General features: G+C 42.4%; 1 long non-coding RNA gene across 1 annotated transcript in view; it reads left to right on the top strand.

Annotated features, from left to right (window-relative positions):
• Window positions 1-24,788, top strand: part of LOC115093514 — a 1,236,544-nt gene that overhangs the window by 105,030 nt on the left and 1,106,726 nt on the right. The window lies entirely within an intron of this gene.

Genomic DNA, 24,788 nt, shown 5'->3' with positions numbered 1-24,788 from the left:
TTTTGGTATATGTCACTTTTAGATTTATATTTTTGGAAACTCAAATGGATAAAAGGCAATATCTCTATTCTCTTATCTAAAATGCTGCAGTTATAAGTGTGCGGTACCATGTTGGGTGACCAGCAGATGCCACGGGCAACCTGGCGTCCACACACCTGGAGTAGGGAGGGCCTGGAGGTCTCACCAGTGTGCCTTGGAGAGGGGCAGGGGTGGTGGCAAATTTGCAGGCAGGGCAGGTATGCAACTGGCACAGCCTGATGACATCATCAGAATGACCGCACACTCTAATGGCATCAGCACAACTAATGGAAATCCAACAATGCTCTTGGGAGTTGACGAGGAGTAAAGGGTGCCCTGGGCCGGCCGTGAAGGGGATCAACCTTTCCCACTGGGCAATTTTGAATTAAGAGGTGGTAAGGAGGGCTGGACCAGGTTGTATGGGGAGCAAAAGGAAGGAAGAAGCCTGGACTCTGTCCTCTTGGCTTCCTGTTCTGCACGTTGTTGTCACAGCTAAATCCCATACACTCTCCCTTTTGAGCATCATGTTGGTTGTCAGTTTGAAGCAAATGTCTAGTTGCTAGACTTGCTTATACTTTCTGTGCTTGTTTACTAATAATATCCTATTCTATTGTTGCAGCAGTTTAGGATGGGAGTGTCTGCATAGGGGTTTTTGCCCCAGGGTGGGGATTTACATGACAAAGTTGTAACTTCACTGACTCTATTTGATACTGTCTGGCATCAGGGTCAGAGATGCCCCAGAGTAGAAGTCCATATTGACTTTGATCTAAGGGCAGTCGTCTTGCTTGTACGTGGCAGGGTAACCAGTAAATGCCCAGCTGAGGTACTTCTCGGAAGGATAAAGACTTTACTTGCCAGCGGCAGGTAAGGTGGTCCAGAGGCGATCCATTGGATGCTAATCTGCGCATTTTCTGGGTTTCCCCTTTGCCATTCAAATATGACCTTGTGGTGGCTTGGGTACTTAGGTTCTGATTGTATTTTATTTACTAATTTGGTAAAGCTATGGCCATCATTATTCTAATATCATTATTCATCCCTATGTGGCTATTATTGTGTGGTCTGAATTTACCACCTATTCCCTGCGACAGGTAGTCACAGCTGCCCAGATTACTAAAAGCATAATAAAGGTAATTTTCAAAGGGACTTCAATGAGTAAAACATTTTTTCTGTGTAATGGCCTTTTGTAAAATTGCCCCCTAAATATGTGCATAATCTTATGCAAGTATGTCCCGTTCATGCATATATCTACCCGGACTGAATAGAGGTGTTCGGGATAGGGGACGGAAGAGGGTTGAGGACTGGTGTGCAGCTATACACATACTTTCTGCTCTCCTGGTTGATTGAGGCTGGGAAGACTCTGAAGGCAGAGTTTACAGCCCCGAGAAGCAGAGCGTTGAGGTCATTACTTAAGAATGATGGCTTGTGACCAGATTCAGGGCCCATAATTGCAGAAAATTTCAAAATATATCAATACCTTCTATTTTAATAACAGTTTTGGGGTTGGGCCAGCTTTATGCTTCCTTGAAGAAAGCTAACCCTGACCAGTGAGCATGTATGCTTTCTCTTGATATTCTTAATCTCCTTACTTTCAACATTTAATCAACTGCCATCCCCTATGGAATAGGTCTGCAATGGCCAGAATTCAGGAAAGGCCAGAACCCTCATCTAAACCCTGATGTAGGCCCCTCAGGTTGACAGGGCATCATACCAGATCCCATTCTGCAGACCTCCAAATGACCAAGGGTGTGCTGAAATGTGATGCCTCTTTGCGTCTGCTTCCAGTTTCAGATCTTGAACCACGGGATCAGTGACACTGAGAAAAGAAGTCAGTAATCTCATTAAGAATTGTTGACACCTGCTAGACCCTTCCAGCAATGTTCCATCACAAACAAATGAGGGAGGCTGTGAAGGGGAGCATTTTTGGACTTTTCATTTTTCTATAACCAGCTATAAGTTTGACATGACTAGCCATGAGAGATTTGAAATCAACTATAATAAAGCCGAAATAGTTGCTGTGCAAATTTCATGTTTTTATTGTGTGTTTATAGAGCCTCTAGAACTGTAAAAGTCCCAGATACCATAACAGGATGTGATTCCTTGTGATCACATGCTCTCCCTTATAATAGTAGTGATAGCAAGAGTGGAGAAGCTTCACATGCCAAAGTGCAAATGTAAAGAAAGAAATGTGAGGAAATAATTTAAATCCAAAAGTAAAAATGGTGTGATTAACTACCCTTGTCATGTGTATATTTTCATGCTATTTTCAGAGTCCCTTTAACCCTCAGTTCTGGAGCTGTTCTTTGTATATCACTGAGCTATTTATATCACTGGGCTATAAGCTTATGTACGGTATCCTAGTGAGGTCCCTCCCAAAGATGCCGACTGGTGAAACATGGCCATGTTGGGGGACTTTAATGCTTAAAGAGGGACTTTAAGGCATAAGAATTCTATAACCGATACAGTGATAATGTTAGCATAAAACTAATAAAGATGTTACTTTGAACCTGACATTTAGAAATCTCGTGATTGCACTGGATCATCAAAAATATTACTTTTGGTTTTAAATTATTTCCTCACATAATAGTACATATTTATGATTGCATATGTGCAGGCCCTCAGTCTCAGAAATATCCATGTTTCTGTATTCTTGGTGTTCGTACTGCATTTCCAAACTCTGTGCTGCAGCAAGCCTGGCTCTTACCCTTGCCCACAACATTGCTCCAGGCCTTTCAATGTGAATTCAGGCATGGGGATAGCTATGGCCTCTAATTAGTGTAGTGATATCTTCACATCCTTACCACACATTTTTCTATGCATTTGAGATTTTTGCATTTTTAGATCCTTCCCAGGTGTTGGCCATTTTCCCTGTTTGGGGATTGGTCAGGCTCCCCTTTTTAAACTGGGTTGAGGATACTCAAAGTGTGGTTAGATGTTGGTTTTGGTTGGAGTAACATTACTTTTGGAGAGAAGTGGAGATTTTCTGGAGGATCCCTCTAGGCCCCACAGCCTACACTAATGGGATTATTCAAGCACACAAGCCAGCTAGAGCTTTCACAGACCCAGATAGTTGTTTTGAGGAAGAACAAAAATGATGTTGACTTTGAGAGAGGGTTGGTTATCTTTTGGACAAATTTGTATCTCAGAAAGGTAAACACCCCCCCCCCCCCCCCCATCTGAAGTGACTGGATTTTGGCTCCTGTGCTCTGCGCCCAGTAAAAGTAGAGTCATCAAGGTCAGGATGAGACATTACCCTCTGCTCAATAAAAGTAGGATATGTAGTGTCCCAAGACTAAGAATTGTTTTGAGAAGTCCTGTTTCATCTTGAGAAGAAGGGAGATATTTTTCCACCACCTGCCTATTTTTTTGGACAAAAAGAGTTTTTCTTTCCTATTACTGGGAAAGGACTTTGGACACTGATTCACGTTTGGAGGTGGATAAAGTAACTGTAATACTGGGATTTATCATTATTTTTTTAATAATGATTATTACCATTCTTGATTGGGTATTATTTTTTAAGTTGCAGTAAACAGTTTTTCTTTTTTCTTTAAGTTTTTCTTTTTTCTTTAAGATCATGAGAGGTCTTGAACGAGTAGATGTGACTCGGTTATTTACACTTTCGAATAATAGAAGGACTAGGGGGCATTCAATGAAGTTAGCAAGTAACACATTTAAGACTAATCGGAGAAAATTCTTTTTCACTCAACGCACAATAAAGCTCTGGAATTTGTTGCCAGAGGAGGTGGTTAGTGCAGTTAGTGTAGCTGGGTTCAAAAAAGGTTTGGATAAGTTCTTGGAGGAGAAGTCCATTAATGGCTATTAATCAATTTTACTTAGGGAATAGCCACTGCTATTAATTGCAACAGTAGCATGGGATCTTCTTAGTGTTTGGGTAATTGCCAGGTTCTTGTGGCCTGGTTTTGGCCTCTGTTGGAAACAGGATGCTGGGCTTGATGGACCCTTGGTCTGACCCAGCATGGCAATTTCTTATGTTCTTTTGAACACCATTCCCAGTCAATTGCCTGTTTTGTTACCTCCTGCTTGAGAATCTGAGTGAAGAGAGTTTCCTTCATGAGTACTAGTGGAAGAGTGGCAGTGAAAGTGTAAAAGGGTTCCAACCCCAAGAGTCCAGGGCTCCAGCGGCTAGTCTTCCTCCTCCCCTGCTGGTAGGACCCCATCTATCCAGGTGGCCACTACTGCAGAGAAGCTTTGAGGTCTGCGATATTGAGAGTAGACATGAGACTATATGACCCTGTATTAGGGACCTCAAATGAATGAGTGGGTTACATTGGCATTTGAAGGAGTACAAACAGTTAAGGGCAGTGGTTTATAACTGCTGGACTAAGCTCCTCCCCTCCTAAGGAATAGCCTAGTGGTTAGAGCAGTGGACTATAAACCAGGAGACCAGGATTCAAGTCCTGCTGTCACTCCTTGTGACCTTGGGCAAGTCACTTTACCCTCCATTGCCTCAGATACAAAAACTTAGATTGTAAGCCCTCTACCTACAGTACCTGAATGTAAACCTGTGTGATATCTCAATTAAAATAAAATATTGGTATATAAAAATAATAAATATCTTGTTTTGCAGCATGATCAAAAAGGCTCTGTGCATGTGTGTGTGTGTGTGTGTGTACATATGTGTGTGGCAGAAGTATCCCTAGATATCTTGTCATTTGGACAACTCAGAAACTTTTTTTTAAAAATGAGGTCTACAGCTTCAGAAAACATTTGACTTTGTCAAGTGTGTTAACCTTTACTTGTAATCCACTGTTGACCTATAGTACCTCTGTCTTTCCTGGCTTTGCTATCTTGTTGGTTCGATTTTCCTATTGTTCAGAGAAGTGATATTGACAGCTTTATTTACTATGTATAAAACACTATTATTATGCATTTTGGCCTTTTTTTAAATGTATCTACCAGCAATCTGCCAATTAAATGTTAATGGTAGAAAGGTTTATTTTTAACTTATCAGAACAGATAATAGTTGAAAGCTGTGAGTGGGAATACTGAATAGAACAGATCATTAAAACAATTCTGTAAAATTTCTCTGTAGAAAATAAGGTGTTAATGAAGAGTTTGATTTAACCTGAGGCTCATTTATCACTCTGTGAATGTACCTGTAAAAGTGTAGACAAGTACAAGCAAACTGTTATATTTTTAATGCTGAGGTTAACATATGGTCTAATTATAAATTACAAAAATAGGCTTCATTTAAATAATTAAGTCAAAATGTCATGTGAGCAATTGAACAAAAAATATCTCCATAAACATTTTCTGCCTGGCAACACAACAGAAAAATCCCAATTACATCTACTTCTGTAATGTGAACATGATTAAGTGAAGGCATGGCATCTTTCATTCCATTTAGTGCTGTGCATTAAATCCTGCTCAGAACAGAGTTTATCTTCAATCCACTCTGAGGGTCCCAAATATTTCATCCTTGGGCTACACTTACTACAGGCTTTTGTACTCACGGACAGCTTGTGATACCTCATTAGACAGAATAATTGTGACAGGGGTGTGACCTTGTACCCCTGAGCAGACTCCCATTCAACGGTATGAATGACTAAATGGGTCAGCCCCGGAAGATTGTAAGCCATTTATTCTCATTAAGCTGCTAGTCACAGAACTTTAGTAACATATCAGGCTGCTTGCAAGAAGCCATGATTTATAGAATACATTTCTGTCTCTGCCACTCTTAAAGTAATCAGTAGTTCCAGGAGCAATAAATTATCTGAAAGTACAACTACATACAGGATTATATATATATATATATATATATATATATATGTGCGTGTGTTTGTACAAGCAAGCTTATTGTTTGAAAGTTAGGGAAGAGGTTAATGAGGGTTCCGTGCCACTGGGTACTGCTGTACAGGAGACCTGGGTTCTAAAATGTTGCATGCAGCTGCCTTTCAGACTGACAGGGGAATGGAGCACTGTGAAGAATGTATCATAGTCTCCAGAATGATGTCCTGGATTTCATGCAATAAAGATACATATTAATCAATAAAAAGCTCACTTGCACCTCTTACAAAGGCACTCATCACTTTTGTGTTCTATTCATATGATGCTTTGAAGATTTCACTGCAAAGAATATTTTGAGCTAAAGGATCTGAAGTATAATGCGAGAAGTACTAATTTGGTTAGACTATTTTATGATTTATTTAAAAAGGAAATAATTCTTTACTTGCTCCTTTAGGTTGATTATCTAGAACAGAAAGATTTCTTTATGTCTTGTCTTAAATTCCTGCCTTATTTTGCTTTGAAAACTTTATTTCTGTAAAAATAGCAGAATTATACATTAAATATATATAAAGGGATAGATAGATAAATTCTATTCTTCAATCTTCATATGATTTGGAGTTTATTATCTGAATGCAACACAGCTCAGCCAGATTATAAGGAATTTGAACTGTAAATCACACCGTTTATGTTGTGGGAGTCTCAGTTTAGTGGACCCTTGGGCCGACCTGCTGGAGACTAGGAATAGATGGTCTATGTCTCTGATGAACAGCAGGCCGGGAGGCAGATGTTCAGGAGGGACATAGATGCTCTTCACCCTAGAAGCTGGTGCTCCCCCGGGAGGAGCTCGTAGGAGCCCAACCGCTGGGACTTAGGTGGCTTCACACTTGGAAGCCGAAGCCCCCCTGGGAGGAGCCCATAGGGGCCCGGCCGCTGGGACTTAGGTGGGTTGTGGATCAGGACAGGTAACTGGAACCAGACTAGGACAGTAGCAATACTGTAACTGGGTACGGGTTCTGGAACCAGGCAGGAACTGTAGCAGGACTCGGGTTCTGGAACCAGGCAGGAACCAAGCAGGTACTGAAGCAGGAACGGAGCGACGTAGCCAAGCGGGTCACTCCGGGGCGCAATGCAACAGGAAACCAGAATGCTAACCCGTTGCAAGGCAAGGGCTGGATGGCCGCGGCCGGCTTATCAAGGCCGCGGCGTCTGACGTCAGGATTTGGGCGGAGTCTGTACTGGCGGGAAATGGGCTACAAAGGCGCCCAAGTGGCGCGCGCGTGCCTAGGGACAGGGCGTCCACCGGAACCTTCACGGGGGCGCCGCCAAACAGGCCGCAGGCCAGGACTCCGGAGGCGGGAGCAGGTCCTGGAGTCAAGAGGTAAGGATCTGGCCGCGGTGTTCGCGGCCAGGACCGCAACAGTTTACATTCAAGAGGTTGCATATAGAGAAAATGGTAATGAAAAAATTGAAAAAAATGTGAGATGCAGCTGTCTTCTTTTAATATTATTTATACTATCTCTGAGGTAGCTCACTATGGACAAAAATAATTAATTTTCCACCCCACCTTTCACAAATAAAGTGATGAACATGATTCACCTTTTCCATCTCTGACACATATTAGATATCTGAAGTCACCCAAAAGTGGTTAGGACTAACATGCATACAAAATAAGAGTTGTGTCATGAGATGTTCAGGCTCCATTTTGTCAAGTGGATGTACGTTTTAGAGCAGAATGCATGAAAATGCCATAAATGTGTTATCAAGGTAACCCAAGCTCCATTTATTATATAAAATAGATACAGGAGCTGGTGGTATCTGTTCAGGGATGAGGTAGAGGGAAGAACGATCTTCATGAACATCAACTAACAAAATACTTGCACAGATTTGTGGTTTCCAAAGAATACTTATTTACTTGAAGTAACTGATAGATGAGCATTTACAGGCAGAATTAAAACCAGTCTATTTATAGGCTACCCTGTAATAGCAGGTCAAATATTTCAGTAGAAGATGCTTCTTGAATGGGAAGGCCCTTCCTTTCTTCCAACACAGTCTCCATCTATTTCATACCCATTAGGCATGTGCAGAGTCAAAAACATTTGTTTTGGTGCATTCATTCATTCATTCATTTCATAGGTCATAGATTTGCTTTGTTTGAAAAAATAAATTATTGATTTTATTTGTTCATTTGTTTACCATTGTCAGTGAGGGAAGCAATGCAAGCTATTTGGGGCTTCCAAACTGGGATTTTCTAATCATTTCTAATGAGACTGGTGGGTAGACATCTTCAGAAGGGTGAAGGCATACCAGCGCATCATGACTATGTCAATGTGCGCCACAAGTGTTATAAAGATTCCAAGGATCTGCAATGGGCCAAAATAATACAAGCAGGAGTAGGAGATCACCAAGCACCATCAGAGATGTAAAACAGCAGCAAGAGTGGCCGGATTACTTCATGGCTTCAAAAGTTGGGCAAAGGACACCAACAATAGTGGCATGACTGCCCCCCCCCCCCCCCCCAAGGCTGTATGAGAGGGGAAAAGCAGCACCAAGTGTGATTAATTCAAGACACCATGAAGAGAGATCAAAGCACCAAAAGAGGCAGAAAATGCCCTCAAAGCAATGATAGAGTGTAAAAGAAAATGAACGAGTGGCACAAAGAGCTCAAAACAGCATGAGAGGTACAAAACAGCCACCCAGAATTGCAAGAAATCCCAAGATTTCAAATAAGAGTGAAAGGGCACTAAACAAATTTGTAGAAGGCCCTAGGCAAGGAGAAGACAGAGAAAATCCCTGTTGGATCCATCAACAATGTCACATGTCAAAACAGGAGGCAAGAGAAGGACCCATAAAGGGTTGTAGTTCTCATGTGATTATTGATCAACTGCTGAAATGGAGGAGAGAGATAGTAGCATGTGAGGGTTGTTCTGGCTATTCTTGAGTCAGATTTGGTAATGAGCATGGTGATATCTGTATGCCCAGCATTACTGCTAGGTTGGTACAATACCAGCCTTTAAGGGTTTGTCTGTTTGTGCTTCCTAGGCACAGCTGACAGGCATAATAAGAGACGGGAGAAGAAAAATGAATGGCTATAGTCATTCTTTGGCCTGCAGTTATGCCCATTTATTTCTACATGGCAAGGTTCCCTCCATGAGTACTGATATGCTTCCTTGTTTAAAGCAGTGACAGAAGGATATATGAAGGGTATCCCACTGCAGAAGGAACTATGACAGTCTGCAGAAGTGTAATGTATGAAGGTAACAACCTCAATTTTATGGGATGAGTGTTTGGGATGCAGGGTAGGCGATGCAGTGATGTGTAACAGATGAGGCTCCAGTAGCACGTGTCCCTAGCCTTGCTGGCCTGTGTGGAAGGGAGTTGCGAGATGTTGGGGGCTGAGGATTACATGATTATGTCTCAAGGAAAGTTGTGTGACTATGTGTCTAATACTGACTTGTGAATGACACCCCTTCATGGAGAGGTTGTTAAAAATGAAGGATACCAAAGATAGATTGTGTAGATTAGAAAAGTTTTCTTTCTTTTTTTTCAATTTAATTGAAGACAGTTCTTTATGCCCTGCAGCTTGCTAAGGCGTTGACAGTTTGTTTGATGGGTGTAATAAGTATTTTTATATGTGTGCGTAAGTGCTGGGATTTTTCTCATTTAATCCTATGGATCCAAAGCAAATGAGTGTTTCAGAGAGTGTGCAATTAATGAAATATACAGAGATGTGTGGGTAGGTATTTTTTATTTCTTGCACACAGGTCATTTCCAACATCACAGTCAATAATGAAAAGTGTGGGTTTTACACCTTTTTCTATAAGGGACGGACATTACCTGAATGACTGTGAATGTCCGAAGAGGGATAATCAGACTCATTCAAAGGGAAATGAGACTCAGCCAACGTATTCCAAGGCTTTGTTTATGCATTAGAATATGATCGTGTGTGTGTTAGAGAGAAAGTTTGTGTGCCCCCCTCCAATCCATGACAATCTCGGGGTGACTGGAAATCTAAAGTTCCCAGGTATGAAGAGCAGGGGATTTGTTTTTATCCTTATTTGTTTTAATCATTGGGTTCTAATTGATGTATCTGCTCTTTTGAAATATTTTATTGGTTTTGGTAAATTTATAAATATTTTATAGACATTTTTAATTATTGTATATTATTATATTTGTCAGCTCATTTGAAATATTTATTCTTTTTATTGGTATGTTTGATGTTTTTTTTAATTTCTTGATTATTTGATCTTTAACAAGAAATGACAATGTTTCTTTTTTTTTCCATTGTTGCACTACATACAGAATCTGCCTTGTAGTTTCCAATTCAGTGTTTTTCTGCACATTTCTATTTCTATTTTATGGTTTCTTCTGCATTTGGCGAGGGTCTATCTGTGTTCTACATGTGAGACAGAGGTGAGGTATTCTGTTAGTGTGTAATTTTTAGCTAGGGATCTATAGTAACTTGGCTTGATCTGTTTTCCTAATAGGAGGTGTATTGGTGTTTTAGGGCCTAGTGTAATATTTTCAGTGTTATCTTATCATTGGTAGGTTGTTACTGTTTAAGTCTGGCATTTAGTGTGTTTTAGTATGGCAGGTTTTCTATAGGTTCTGAGTACATTATTTACAGGGTTTTGAATTATTACACAATTTTCTAGCAATGTGCTAATGTGTTGCTGTTACAGTGAGGTGACATCAGAGTTTGAATTTTATATTTCTATGTCAGTGAACAAGGGAAGTGTTATTGTTCTGCTCTGCACCTTTGGGGAAGTTTCTTGAATGCAGGGTGTTACAGAACTTGCAGTATAAGGTTTATGTTAGAATTCTGTCCTGTCCTACATAGACCTCAGACTTCACTCTCAAGAGAACTTGACTGATTTTGTTCAGTAATTTTAGTGGTTGTTTTAATAGTTTTTCTTTAATGTTGTCACACTTAATACATCTGCAGTGACAGCATTTAACTTTCAAAAAAGTGACTATGATAAAATAAGGTAAATGGCTAGGAAAAAATTAAAGGAGCAACTTGCAAAGGTTGAGTTTAGCCCAGGCATGGACGTTGTTTAAAAATACCACCTTGTTAGCCCAAACAAGATGTATTCTATGCATTAGAAAAGGTAGAAGGAAGGCTAAATGACTACCAGTCCATTTAAAAGGTGAGGTTGGAGAGGCTATAATATCTAAAAGAACTTCTTTCAAGAAATAGAAAAGGGATCCAAATAAAGAAAACAGGAAACAACAAGTCAGTTGCAAAGCATTGATAAGGAAGGCAAAGAGAGAATTTGAAACTAACCTTGCCATGGAAGCAAAACTCATAACAAAAACTTTTTCAGAAACATTCAAGGTGAAATGCCTGCAAGGGAGTCAATTGGACCATTAGGTGAATCAGGGATAAAATGGACACTTAAAGATAACAAAGCCATAGCAGAAAGACTAAATACATTTTTGCTTCGGTATTCACTGAGTAAGATGTACGAGATATACCCATGCCAGAAGTGATATTCAAAGTTGATGATTCAAAGGAACTGAAACAAATCTCAGTGAACCTGGAAAATGTACTAGGGCAAAATGATAAATTAAAGAGTAGCAAATCATCTGGTCCAGATGGTATACATCACAGAGTGCTGAAAGAACTGAGAAATGAAATTGCAGATCTGCAATTGGAATTTATAAACTATCAATAACATTGTCTTTGGTACCTGAAGACTGGAAGGTTGCCAAGGTAATGCTAATTTTTAAAAAGGGATCAAAGAATGATCCAGGAAACTATAGACCAGTGAGCCTGATGTCTGTGCAAAGCAAAATGGTAGAAACTATCATAAAGAACAAAATTGCTGTACATATATATAGGTATAGTTTAATCAGACAATGTCGACATGGGTTTAGCCAAGGGAAATCTTCCCTCACAAATTTGATACAATCTTTTAAGGGCGAAAATGTGGATAAATGTGAGCCAGTTAATACAGTGTATCTGGTTTTCCAGAAAGCATTTGACAAAGTCCCTCATGAGAGGCTTCTTAGGAAATTAAAAAGTCATAGGAGAAGTGACAGTGTCCTATTGTGGATTAGCAACTGGTTAAAAGATAGAAAGAAATTAGGGCTAAATGGTTAATTTTCCTAATGGGAAAAGGTGACTATTGCAGTACCACAGGGATCTATTCTGGGACCACTGTTATTATTTATAAATATATATATATATATATACACACACACACAGAATACAGGATATAGCAGAAGTAGAGCATAGTCTACAGAAACATCATTGGAACCATAGTCCTGTGAAACAATTACAAAGAATCCTTTCTTGTGGATCCCCTTTTTAATGATGGTATCTTCCATGTAACTCATTTGCAATTCACAAAGGGCCTCATTTTCTAAAATATCACAGGCCTGCGGTACTTTAGAAAAATACAGTAATGAGGGGTGGGGGGCCGAAACGGGGGGGAGGTCCTGCGCTAGTTGGCAGCAATCGCACCTCCGCGGTGCGATTGCTGCCAACCCATCCTCTCTTACCTCCCATGCTCTTTCTCACATCCTCCTACTCTCTCTCTCTCACCCTCCCCACTCCCTCTTACCAACCATGCTCTCTGTCACCCTCCCTTCTCTCAAAACACACATTCTCTCTCACCGGCATCCCCCCATGCTCTCTCTCACACCCTCCTGCTCTCTCTCACCCTCCCCTCCCTGACACACATTCTCTGTCACCGGCATCCCCCCATGCTCTCTCTAACACCCTCCTGCTCTCTCTCACCCTCCCCTCCCTGACACACATTCTCTGTCACCGGCATGCTGCGGGGCACGCTCCGTTCGCAGCGAAGACGAAGGCCCAGCATGCCATTCGTGGTGAAAAGGGAAGATCCCCGTGTGGTGCGAACGGCGCACTGGGCCTTCATCTTTGCCGCAAATGGAGCACGTCCCGCGGCACAGAGGGGCCTTCCCTTTTCAGCGTGAACGGCTCGCTGGGCCTTCATCTTCACCGCGAATGGAGCACACACGCTCCATTCACAGCGAAGATGAAGGCCCAGCGTGCTGTTCGCGGCGAAAAGGGAAGGCCCTCATGTGCCGAAAATGGCGCACAGGGCTTTCATCTTCACCACGAATGGAGCATGGCACACGGGGACCTTCTCTTTTCTCCACGTACGGCACGCCGGGCCTTCATCTTCGCCGCGAGCGGAGCATGTGCCATGGGAAGCGCTCTGTTCACGGCATGCCGGGGTCTCCTCTGCTATTTTCTGTGCAGATGGGGAATTCTGCACAAATTCTGCATTCCGCATCTCAGAATTCCTCCAGGAGTATATTGTAAGTGTGTCATTGTTTCATTACAAGCACTTTGTATATATTTTGACAATGTTTTATGTCGATATCTATACATGTTATAAAGGCATAACTCTACAGAGAGTTTAGAAGCGGTGTGAATGAGGAATGATTGACTAGGGCAACTGATAAATATATGTGTGTGTTATTGTGCCAATTTTATTTTTTGAATTATGTTTTTGAATAATTGTGATATTCTTTGCCATTGTGTAATAAAGCTTGCAACATTAAGCATCTTTCAAATCATTGAAAACATTAGTGGTGTTACTAACCCTATTTTAGGGTTCTCTGACATGTGTGTGTGTGTGTGTATATATTAGGGGTGTGCATTCGGATTGACCGCATTAGTAAAACGCAACTCATATTTTTTTTTTACTTAAAAAATTGATTCGACATAAACGATCGGATTTCCCACATATCGAACATAGATATGTTCGATATGTGGGAAATCGCGATTGTTGAGCCAAAATAAAAATATAAACCCCCTCACCCTCCTTAATCCCCCCCCCGACTTACCACAACTCCCTGGTGATGGAGCGAGGAGTGAGGACGCCATTTCTGCAATCCTTGGCGAGAAGCATGTGACGTCGGCGGCACGTCGAGTGACGCCGGCGTCACGTGATTCCCGGCTCGTTCGCGCCGGACGGCTCGTTCGGCCCAAAAAGAACTTTTGGCCAGCTTGAGGGGGTCAGGAGGCCCCCCCAAGCTGGCCAAAAGTTCTTTTTGGGCCGAACGAGCCGTCCGGCGCGAACTTGCCGGGAATCACGTGACGCCGCATCTGAGTGACGCGGCGCCACGTGATTCCCGGCAAGTTCGCGCCGGACGGCTCGTTCGGCCCAAAAAGAACTTTTGGCCAGCTTGAGGGGGTCAGGAGGCCCCCCCAAGCTGGCCAAAAGTTCTTTTTGGGCCGAACGAGCCGTCCGGCGCGAACGAGCCGGGAATCACGTGACGCCGCGTCACTCGACGTGCCACCGACGTCACATGCTTCTCGCCAAGGATTGCAGAAATGGCGTCCTCACTCCTCGCTCCATCACCAGGGAGTTGTGGTAAGTCTGGGGGGGGGATTAAGGAGGGTGAGGGGGTTTAAATTTTTTTTTTTGCACATATGTACATATACCCAACTCATTGGATTTTTTTTATGTCCATATTGGCCGCAAGTGGGACCCCCTTTCGGACATAAAAAATATGAACATAAAATTTTGCTCTGCACATCCCTAGTATATATATATATATATATATATATATATATATATATAGATATATAGATAGATAGATAGATAAATAGATAGATGCAGATATATAGATATAGATATACTTCAGAGAACTCTTGGGATTCCGTTGACACAAAATAATTCAAAGTTGTTAAAATACAAGAGGATTTTGAGAAATTGCAAGAGGACATTGCAAAACTGGGAGACTGGGCATGCAAATGGCAAATGAAGCTTAATGTGGACAAGTGAGAAGTGATGCACTTAAGGAAGAGTAACCCAAGTTATGGCTACACAATGCAAGGTTCCAAATTAGGAGTCACCATTCAGGAAAATGATCTAGGTGTCATTGTTGAAAATATGTTAAAATCTTCTGCTCAATGTGCAGCAGCAGCCAAGAAAGGAAACAGATTGCTAGGGGTTATCAGGAAAGGAATTTAGAATAAAACAGAGAATATCATAATGCCTCTGTATTGCTCCTTGGTGTGACCTAATCTTGAGTATTGTTTGCAGTACTGGTCACCACATCTTTAAAAAGATATTGCAGGATTAGAAAAGGTACATAGAAGGATGACCAAAATGATAAAGGGGATGGAACAATTCTCCTATGAAGAAAGGTTAAAGAGGTAAAGACTCTTCAGCTTGGAGAAGAGATGGCTGAGGGGAGATATGTGAAATGTCTACAAAATAAAGAGTAGAATGGGATGAGTAAATGTTACTCAGTTATTTATTCTTTCAAAATGTACAAAGACTAGGAGACTAATAAGAGTAATTATTTTTTTACTCAACACATGATAAAGGAGATGTAATAATGATGGAACAACGATGGAATTTCAATGATGGAATTTCAATGATGGAACAACGATGGAATTTCAACGAAATTGCCTAATTTGGAATGGTTTGGAAGAACTGAAAAAAGATTTAATTTTTTCCAAAATTTCAGCAACAGTTCATTTTTGGGTTAGTACGCACTAATCCGAAAATTGGGGCCCCTGAATAAAAACCCCCGAATTGTGGGAAAAATGAAATTCCCATGGGGGGGGGGGGGGCTGAAATGAAGCCCGACATGATATACCAACCTGAAGCACATCTCTAGTATCTACCCCTTGGGATTCTGCCAGGTACTTGTGATCTAGCTTGACCACTGTTAGAAACAGGACTTGATGGACCATTGGTCTGATTCAATATGGCAAGTCATATGTTCTTATGGATATTTTTTACAAGGTTTTGAATTATTATTCAATGTTACTGCAGTGTGCTAATGTGTTGCTGTGACAGGGAAGTGACACCAGAATATGAATATTATTTTTCTATGGAGAGTGGTAAAGGGAAGTGTCCTTGTTCTGCTCTGCACCCTTTGTTGGGGAAGTTTCTGTGAACACAGGATATTGCAGTACTTGAGGTGCAGGGTTCATATTGGGATTCTGACCCCAGTCTTCATTCCCAAGAGAAGATATTGATTGATGTTCTTCAATAATTTTAGCATTAGGGAGTTCTTTGTTGCATAGAAGATCCTTCTGTCTAGAGATGCCACTGACATAAATGTCCCATGATTGCTAACAGCTTGATACTCCAGTGACCCCCTAGTGGCAAGTTTTGGTAATTTTTGCTGCTATAAAAAGCATGCTCCATTTTGTTGAGAAGTCAGTCCTTAGAGGCATTAGAAACATATAGAAACATAGAAACATAGAAATGACAGCAGAAGAAGACCAATCGGCCCATCCAGTCTGCCCAGCAAGTTTCACACTTTTTTTTCCCTCATACTTATCTGTTACTCTTGGCTCTTAGTAACCTTTTGGTTCTATTTCTCTTCCACCCCCACCATTAATGTAGAGAGCAGTGTTGGAACTGCATCTAAGTGAAATATCTAGTAGAGATGTGAATCGTGTCCTCGATCGTCTTAACGATCGATTTCGGCTGGGAGGGGGAGGGAATCGTATTGTTGCCGTTTGGATGTGTAAACTATCGTGAAAAATCGTTAAAATCGTGAGCCGGCACACTAAACCCCCCTAAAACCCACCCCGACCCTTTAAATTAAATCCCCCACCCTCCCGAACCCCCCCCATATGCTTTAAATTACCTGGGGATCCGGCGGTGGTCCAGAACGGTGGTGGTCCGGAACGGCCCCCTCAATAGAATCGTGTTGTCTTCAGCCGGCGCCATTTTTCAAAATGGCCGCTGCAAAATGGCGGCGGCCATAGACAAAAATGATTCGACGGAGGAAGTCGTTCCGGACCCCCGCTGGACTTTTGGCAAGTCTTGTGGGGGTCAGGAGGCCCCCCCAAGCTGGCCAAAAGTTTCCTGGGAGTCCAGCGGGGTTCCGGGAGCAATTTCTTGCCGCGAATCGTTTTCGTACGGAAAATGGCGCCGGCAGGAGATCGAGTGCAGGAGGTCGTTCAGCGGCGGTCTGGAACCCCCGCTGAACGACCTCCTGCAGTTGATCTCCTGCCGGCGCCATTTTCCTTACGAAAACGATTCGCGGCAAGAAATCGCTCCCGGAACCCCGCTGGACTCCCAGGAAACTTTTGGCCAGCTTGGGGGGGCCTCCTGACCCCCACAAGACTTGCCAAAAGTCCAGCGGGGGTCCGGAACGACCTCCTCCGTCGAATTGTTTTTGTCTATGGCCGCCGCCATTTTGCGGCGGCCATTTTGAAAAATGGCGCCGGCTGAAGACAACACGATTCTATTGAGGGGGCCGTTCCGGACCGCCGCCGTTCTGGACCACCGCCGGATCCCCAGGTAATTTAAAGCATTGGGGGGGGGGGGTTCGGGAGGGTGGGGCATTTAATTTAAAGGGTCGGGGGTGGGTTTTAGGGGGTTTTAGTGTGCCGGTTTTCCTGCCCTCCCCCTTCCCCCGATTTACGATTTTTTTACGATAAATCGGGGGAATTGGTATTGTATCGTGGCCCTAACGATTTTTTGACGATTTAAAATATATCGGACGATATTTTAAATCGTCAAAAAACGATTCACATCCCTAATATCTAGCTTAATTAGTTAGGGGTAGTAACCGCCACAATAAGCAAGCTACACCCATGCTTATTTGTTTACCCAGACTATATAATTCAGTCCTGGTTGGTTGTATATAGATCCACTTTTCTTCATTCCCCCTGCTGTTGAAGCAGAGAGTTATGCTGAAAATGCATTGAAAGTGAAGTATCAGACTTTCTCCCCTGAGTATGCAACATCAGCTCTTGCAGCATGCTGTAGAGCAATCTGGAGGCTCCTCTGAGGATAATGCCAGCTATTTTTCTGAGATTCCTCCTGCGAAGGCTTGGGCAGACCATCAGCAAGTGAGTAACAAGGGATTACAGCAGTTCCTCTTTTAGTGAATCATCTAAAAATATGAGCAGCATTGTCTGATGTAGAACTGAATAAATTTCATTGGACATAATTGTAATCTATTGATGTTCTGGCAGTTCTGGGATTCCTTTGGATGTCCCCCATGTCTGGAGCCTGTATTCTCTGTGTGTCAGGAAAGAAACATGATGTTTGGGCTCAAAGTGAGTGAATCTTGCAGTTTTATTTGGAGTTGCATGAATGCAATGAAGGGTGGAGGGATTGGGTAAAGAGTTTACACCCATAATCTACCCCCTGTTAAATCCTGTTGAACTGGAAGAACAGTGTAGTGACAGATTACACCAGCACTTTAAATCAATGATGCCAAATGTTTGTCTCGGGGCCTCCTGCTCTATGAACGGTGTCTTTCTTCTCTTCATGGACAATTTGGAAAGAGGAGGGAGTGGAGAGAGCCATGGACCTCCACTGGATCAAACTACCTAGGTGGTTTTCCTGTCATAGGTCATATAGGATGACTACTTAATGACAGCTGCATGGGAACATAGAATAGAGATAATTAGAAATGTAATATTTAACAGTGTGATGTTCAATGTGTATTTTTACAGGATTGCTCTGGGACGGGGTGGGGGATAACTATTGATCATGATTGAGTTGATTAATTATCAAACTCTTGGGTGAGGGAAGGAGACAGCTTAGGGGCCTGTGCATCAGATGTTTTAGGTACATAGTAATGCCTCTGCTTCTCATCGGGTCATGGCAGGATGTGGTGTGCCAAGACCACACCTGCCCTCCGTTTGGGCTATAGCGGAATGGGATCCACCATGGCTTTGCAGGCCACTCTTCGAGCCCACTCTGATGACATCATCTGACTGCTTCAGGATGCCTCTTCTTGACTGCAGCAGCTGGATGACATCATCAGAGCGCCTCCTCAGTAGGACCGTTTTTGGGGATTTTCCAGTTAAAACTGAAAAACCAAATTTCTCCATTGGAAGCATTTTATTATCGTTGTTTGGTTTTAACCAAAAATCAGAAGCCCTAAATATAAATGTATGAATTTGATCCTCTTTTCCCATTAAACATAGATTAATAGTTGAGGCCTTTAGAATCATTCCTGTTAAGCTTTCTTAGTATAAATTAATTCTTCAATATCTTCACTATGTATTGCCCTCAACAACCAATTTTTGTAGGTATTTACCACATATTTTATTCTGGAAAAATGAACTTGCAGACATCTGGCCTGAAATAATTTTCTTTACTTACTGCATGGGCTATTTTTTTTGTGCTGATGTGCACTTTAGGCTGAAAATAGTAATTTAAGGCTAATATTTTTGCACGTGATATTTTCTATGCTCCAGGTTAAACTTGTTCAACTTCTTTATCAGACCTATGTGACTTTATATGTTTTTAAATCTGGTCTTCACTGGTCACACCTTTGAGACATGAAAGAATTTTTAATTGTTCTTCTTGTATTTTCTGGAGTGCTGTAACACCTTTTTTTTAATGTTGTGATACAAATTTAATATTATATTCTCCAGTGAATCTCATCAGAGAATTTAATGATGGCTTTGCTGATATTCTTCAGATTTTAAAACTGTATTTTCATGTTATTTGTCAATCACGAGGGAGCTTGCCACTTCCTTGGATTTTATGAGTCATAGGTAGAGTATTAAGCATTTTTTTACATCGACATCAAGAGAAAGGGATGAATTTTCAAAGTCATTTCCACACAAATTAAGATTGTATCCATGTAAATGACTGCTATAAAATAGCCCAGGATTCAATGTGTACATATAAGTATCCCATTTCATGCATAGATTTAGGTGCACTGGGGAGATGCATTCTGAAAGAAGGAGTTGGAACAGAGTTGAAATTTACATGCATTCTTTTTATTTGAAAAAGTCAGGCATGAATTTTCAAAGGGGCTTCATGTGTAAAATGTGTGAAAGTAGCATGTATGCACATATATTATATTATATTATTTTATAAGAGTGTGCATTTTCAGTTTCATGCATGCATGTTACCAGGGGAAAATAGGAGCAATCTAGGGGCATTCTACAGAGGGGTTCAGAACTATGCATAGCAGCTGTTATTTTGTAAGAGATATGCACATATATATATTACCCAACTTATTTGTACATTTTACACCTGCTAACTGACTAGTTCAAGTGAAATCAAACTTGTCTGCTGTCTGCAGTGTTTGGGTTGGAGCTCTGGGTAGACTCATGGGGGCTCAAGGTGAAGTGCTATAGTGTCCGGGTGGCGGGGCATTATCAGAGGCTCCCTGCCCAGCGGCCATTTGCCGCTGTGCCAGGGATCGCGTGCTAGCAGTCGGCTCCGGCTGAAGTAAGTTTTAGAACAAAAGAAAAAAAAAAAAGAAAAAGGTGTGGGGGGGGGAGGGTAGAGGAGGGAGGGGAAGGGAAGGGAAGGTGGGGTGGGGGGTAGGGAAGTTCCCTTTGAGGCCGTTCCAATTTCGGTGTGGCCTGGGAGGGAAAGGGGGAAGGCAGCGCGGCTAGGCCCGGGCTCGGCGCACGCAAGGTGCACAATTCTGCACTCCCCTGCTCGCGCCGACCCCCTGATTTTATAACATGTGTGCACCTGCATGTGCATGTTATAAAATCGGGCGTACGTCTGAAAATCTACCCCAATATGTCAGTCTCAAATAAACTTTCAGTCACTCTTTGGAAAGGCATAAAACAAAAAAGGGGTATTAAAGGTCATCTAAACCGTGCACAGTAATCTGATAGAAGGCCGACCGCTCCACTTCTTTATTGAGGCCATTAGGTATGACTGATTCCATTTAAAAATATATGACTGTTCTTTATGAAAAAACTACCTACATGAGCGTGTATCTCCCGTGGCACAAATAGCTCACCCCAATCCAAAAATGGGCGTAGTGTGGGCAAGGTTTGGGTGGGATGTGGGCATTCTGGGGCAGGGCCAAGAGACGTGCATGTAAATACTTACATGCCTGGGTACGCACCCAGGTCCAGTGCTGGGTAGCTTTACTTCTGCTATGGAGCAGGTGTAAGTTAAAAAGCAAAACAAAAACATTCCAGCTATTCCTGAGAGATTTCAAGGGTTTGGGGTATCTGGGGGGAATGCAAGCTATTAAACCATTGGGATTTGGAGGATCTAGCTGTACTCGGGACAAACTGGTGGATGAACTGGTGTAATTGGTCATGACACACGCCAGTTATAAAATCCCCCCATGTATGCAGCTCATACCCAGATGTGTGTAGCTGTGCAGGCCTAGTTGCCAAATAGGATACAGATATATGTGTGTATATGTTATAAAATATCCGCGTCCCTGGGCATACACTGATGCACACACATCAATGTGCACCCGTGTACCTCTGTGAAAGTTACCATCAAACTGTTTTATAAGGGACTACTAGGTGCTTCTTTATGGATGGAATTCCATTCTGGTACAGTATAAATAAAAAACGTAAAAGACAGAAACACTGTCTCCACAGCAGAAGTAAAGTTATTCGGCACTAGATCTGGGCACACGCCCAGGCACATAAATATTTGTGCACAAATCCATTTTGCCCAACCCGGAAATGCCCATGCCCTGCCTACACCATGCCCACACAGCGCCCTTTTTTAATTCTGCATGAAATTTGTGCTCAGCGGTAGATATGTGCCTATGTAGGTGCCTTTTAAAATACAGAAGGCACATGTAAGCCCTACATGTGTTATGCTTCAGGCTTGTAAATCCTTGGACAGATGGGAAGATGGAATACTTGAGGAGGTGAATCAGTAGGTTCTCCCTCCGGGTGGTGAGACAGAGCAGAAGATGCAACCAGCTGACCCTCGGCACTGGAGACTGAGGCGACTATGGAAGCAGACGAAGAGTCGTGAAGTCAAGGAGAGGAATGGAGTCTTCACCACTGGAAGCCCACGGTCCCCCTGGGAGGAGCCCGTAGAGACCTGGGCTGCTGGGACTTAGGTGGGCCCTTGGAGACGATAGTCCAGAAGAAGTCCAAGGACAAGTGCCAGAGGGTCGTCGCTTACCAGTCCGAGGTCACACACAAGGGATCGCCGCTTGCCAGTACAAAGTCACACGCCAGGAATCACCGCTTGCTAGTCCGAAGTTACATGCCAGGAATCACCACTTGTCAGGAACCAGGAACACCAAGACGAAACAGGAACAAGGATCCAAAGTACTAGAAGACTCACCGAAGCAAGCAGACTTAAACAGCGCTACAAAAGACATTGCCAAGTCAAGGAATGAGCAGAGGAAGCCTCCCTTTGTACTTCCTCTACTCTGGCTCATTGAAAACAGGTGTAAGCAGTTAAAGGGGCCTGGCCCCCACCGAAGCAAGCAGACTTAAACAGCGCTACAAAAGACATTGCCAAGTCAAGGAATGAGCAGAGGAAGCCTCCCTTTGTACTTCCTTTACTCTGGCTCATTGAAAACAGGTGTAAGCAGTTAAAGGGGCCTGGCCCCTTTAAATCTAGAGAGGAGGCGCGGCCTCGCATCTAAAGATGGTGGTGGCCATCTTGGATTTCCTCCGCGGAGGAAAGACTGCCGGACGCCATGAGGGAGGAGCAGGGATGGCTCCCCATCCTGCGGCCAACCCGGGGACCCATGCCGGAGCAATGGGCACAGGCTCAGGGGTTTCTTTAGAAGCTGCTGCGGCGGGTCACCGCTGCGGGCAAGGTAGGGGGCCGCAGTCGTCCATGGCCGCGGAACACAACACATGTGCCTGCATCTCCCAATTTTGGCTCGCACTAGGCTTTTAAAATTCACCTTAAAATATACGCACGGATGTATTTACAATAGGTAGGAAAAATGCCCGTGTTCAATGCATTGATATACATGGTTTCAATGCATTGCATGTATTTGTGCATAAGCCTACGTACACGTGTTTGCTGCGGGGTAGAGATATGCATGTATATCTTATGTGCGGGTTATAAAATGCTTGTGTAGATCCACTCATGACTATATATGTGTATATATATGCCGCCACATGCATTTGTTTGAAAGTAATCCTCTGTGCACAAATTGGGAATTCTGCAAAGTGGCAATTTCTGTGCACAACTGCTAATGTGCATGCACAAAGTGCTTTTGTGTGTGCAGCTACGAACTTCGGAATGTTATTTTCGAAGGGACCACAAATTTGATTCATTGCATTTTGAACAAACTGAATATTAGCTCTTTTGTTCTAAATATGCATTCATTTCAAATGAAACCATATCCCTAAATCCTAGGGCACATGAAACAGAGAGGGAACTTGACAGAAGAGGATTTAAAATGGTTGGTATGGTTAAATTTAGGACTTAACAGAAGCCAGGGTTTTAAATAGCCCCACCCAACTGAAGAGCTGAGTTGTAGCTGGGTACCTGTCAGAAGCACAGATATCCACCCCCCTGGGAAGAGCTAAAGAGACTTTCCAATGCCTGCTGGGCTTCTGGGAGGATTTGGAAGTTTGAGGGAGTAGGATTGGCGCCAAACATTTTTTTAAGAAGAGGAAGGGGGGAAGGGCCTGCTGGGCCATGCCAATTGTTTTAACCTTGGAGGGGGAATCAGAGCATTACAGCCTGCTACATATTGGGGATTTTTTGGTGAGTGGGTGGAGTCCACTGTGGCCTGCTGTATATTTTAAAATTTGGCATGTAAAGGGCAAACCACTGAGGCACGCTATATATATATATTTTTTATTATGTTGGGATGGGGGAGGGGCAGGGACGGCAGCTGCATTTTTTATTTATATCTCTTTTTATTTATTTATTTATTTATTGTTTACTTTTTTTTATTTAGACTTGGAGAAGAGTGGGGAATTGAGCCACTATGGCCTGCTACTTTTTTTTTTTTTTCAAATATTCAGTAAAGCTGATGAGTGACCAAATCACCTGAATAACTTTATCAGGGTAATTTTAGCCAAATATATTCAGTGGAGGATATGTTCTGCAGAATATTTCGTTACAGTTTTCTGGGTAACTTTCTCCAAATATTTTTGCTGCGTGCTGGTTTAAGGAACATTGACCTAGCAAGCCACAGAAAGAGGGCAGAATCTAGTGTTTTGGGGCAGAAGGCAAGACGTGAATCATCATGCCAGAAAAATTGCATGCCCCATTCTGCAGATGATGTAATCCAGTATTCTAGCAAGACTGATAAGAAATCAGTCTAGGATGCAAGGGATAAAGGGAAAATAGAAAGATGGAACCTGTTACAGGAGTTAATCTTTCATGCATGCTAGAGAGGCAAGATGGAATAGAACTAGCATTCTATTGACAGTGCAACACAAATACTCCTTTTTCTTGATAGATCAACTAAAATCTCTCAGCTGAATTTCATGCTGGATTTAATGGAAACATCAGCAGTAGGCTATAACATAGGCAGGTTGAAAGTAGCTCACTCTTGAAGCATTTAGTAGAATATGAAGTGATAAATTAATGCTGAATCCAGAACAGAACATTTTCCAAAGTGTATGTCCTAGTTTCTTTTATTAAACTTATCAAAAATATGCTTATGGTGAACTCTGTGACTGGGTATCCCAAGTAGAAATTGCTTTGTACTACTTCAGCTGTAAAGTAGTTTTGCCAACAGAATAACAGCACAGTTTTCTACAATGACTTAAACAAATAGTTGTGTATAATGAGACTTTCAAATGCTGCAAGAATTTGAAAAAGAAGTAATACAATATAACTAATCATTAAAATCTTTTAGGGGAACAATGTAGACAGCAGCTAATATGTGCCCAGCACAGAGAAGAGAGACATGTTAGAAAAAATCAAATTAGTCAAGTCAGATTGGTCTAATGTAGCAGGTACTAATGCTTATCTCAGTGGTTCCCAACCGTGACCTGGGGACTCTCCAGCCAGCTGGATTTTCAGATTATCCACAATGAATATGCATGAGAGAAAATGGGCATGTTATGGAGGCAGTGCATGCAAATTTTCTCTCATGCATATTCGTTCTGGATATCCTGAAAACCTGACTGCATGAGGGGGTCTCCAGGACAGGGTTGGGAACCTCTGGCTTATCTCCTCTCCATGTAGTAAACACACACTTGCTTATGGTTAGTTAAGTAGGTCTTTCCTATACAGGCTTTAATGAGGAAATTCTACAGATCATCTGAGATCTCTAATATATTTATTCTGGTCAATTAAGGATTCTTCTGACCAACAGTTGCCATGATCCTTGACACCGAAAGAAATGGTTGGCCATTTTGAGTAATCATACCAATGGAGAACCCTGAGGGCGTT

Source organism: Rhinatrema bivittatum, chromosome 1, assembly GCF_901001135.1.
Source record: "Rhinatrema bivittatum chromosome 1, aRhiBiv1.1, whole genome shotgun sequence".
NCBI lineage: Eukaryota > Metazoa > Chordata > Amphibia > Gymnophiona > Rhinatrematidae > Rhinatrema > Rhinatrema bivittatum.
This window is presented reverse-complemented; position numbering and strand designations above follow the sequence as displayed.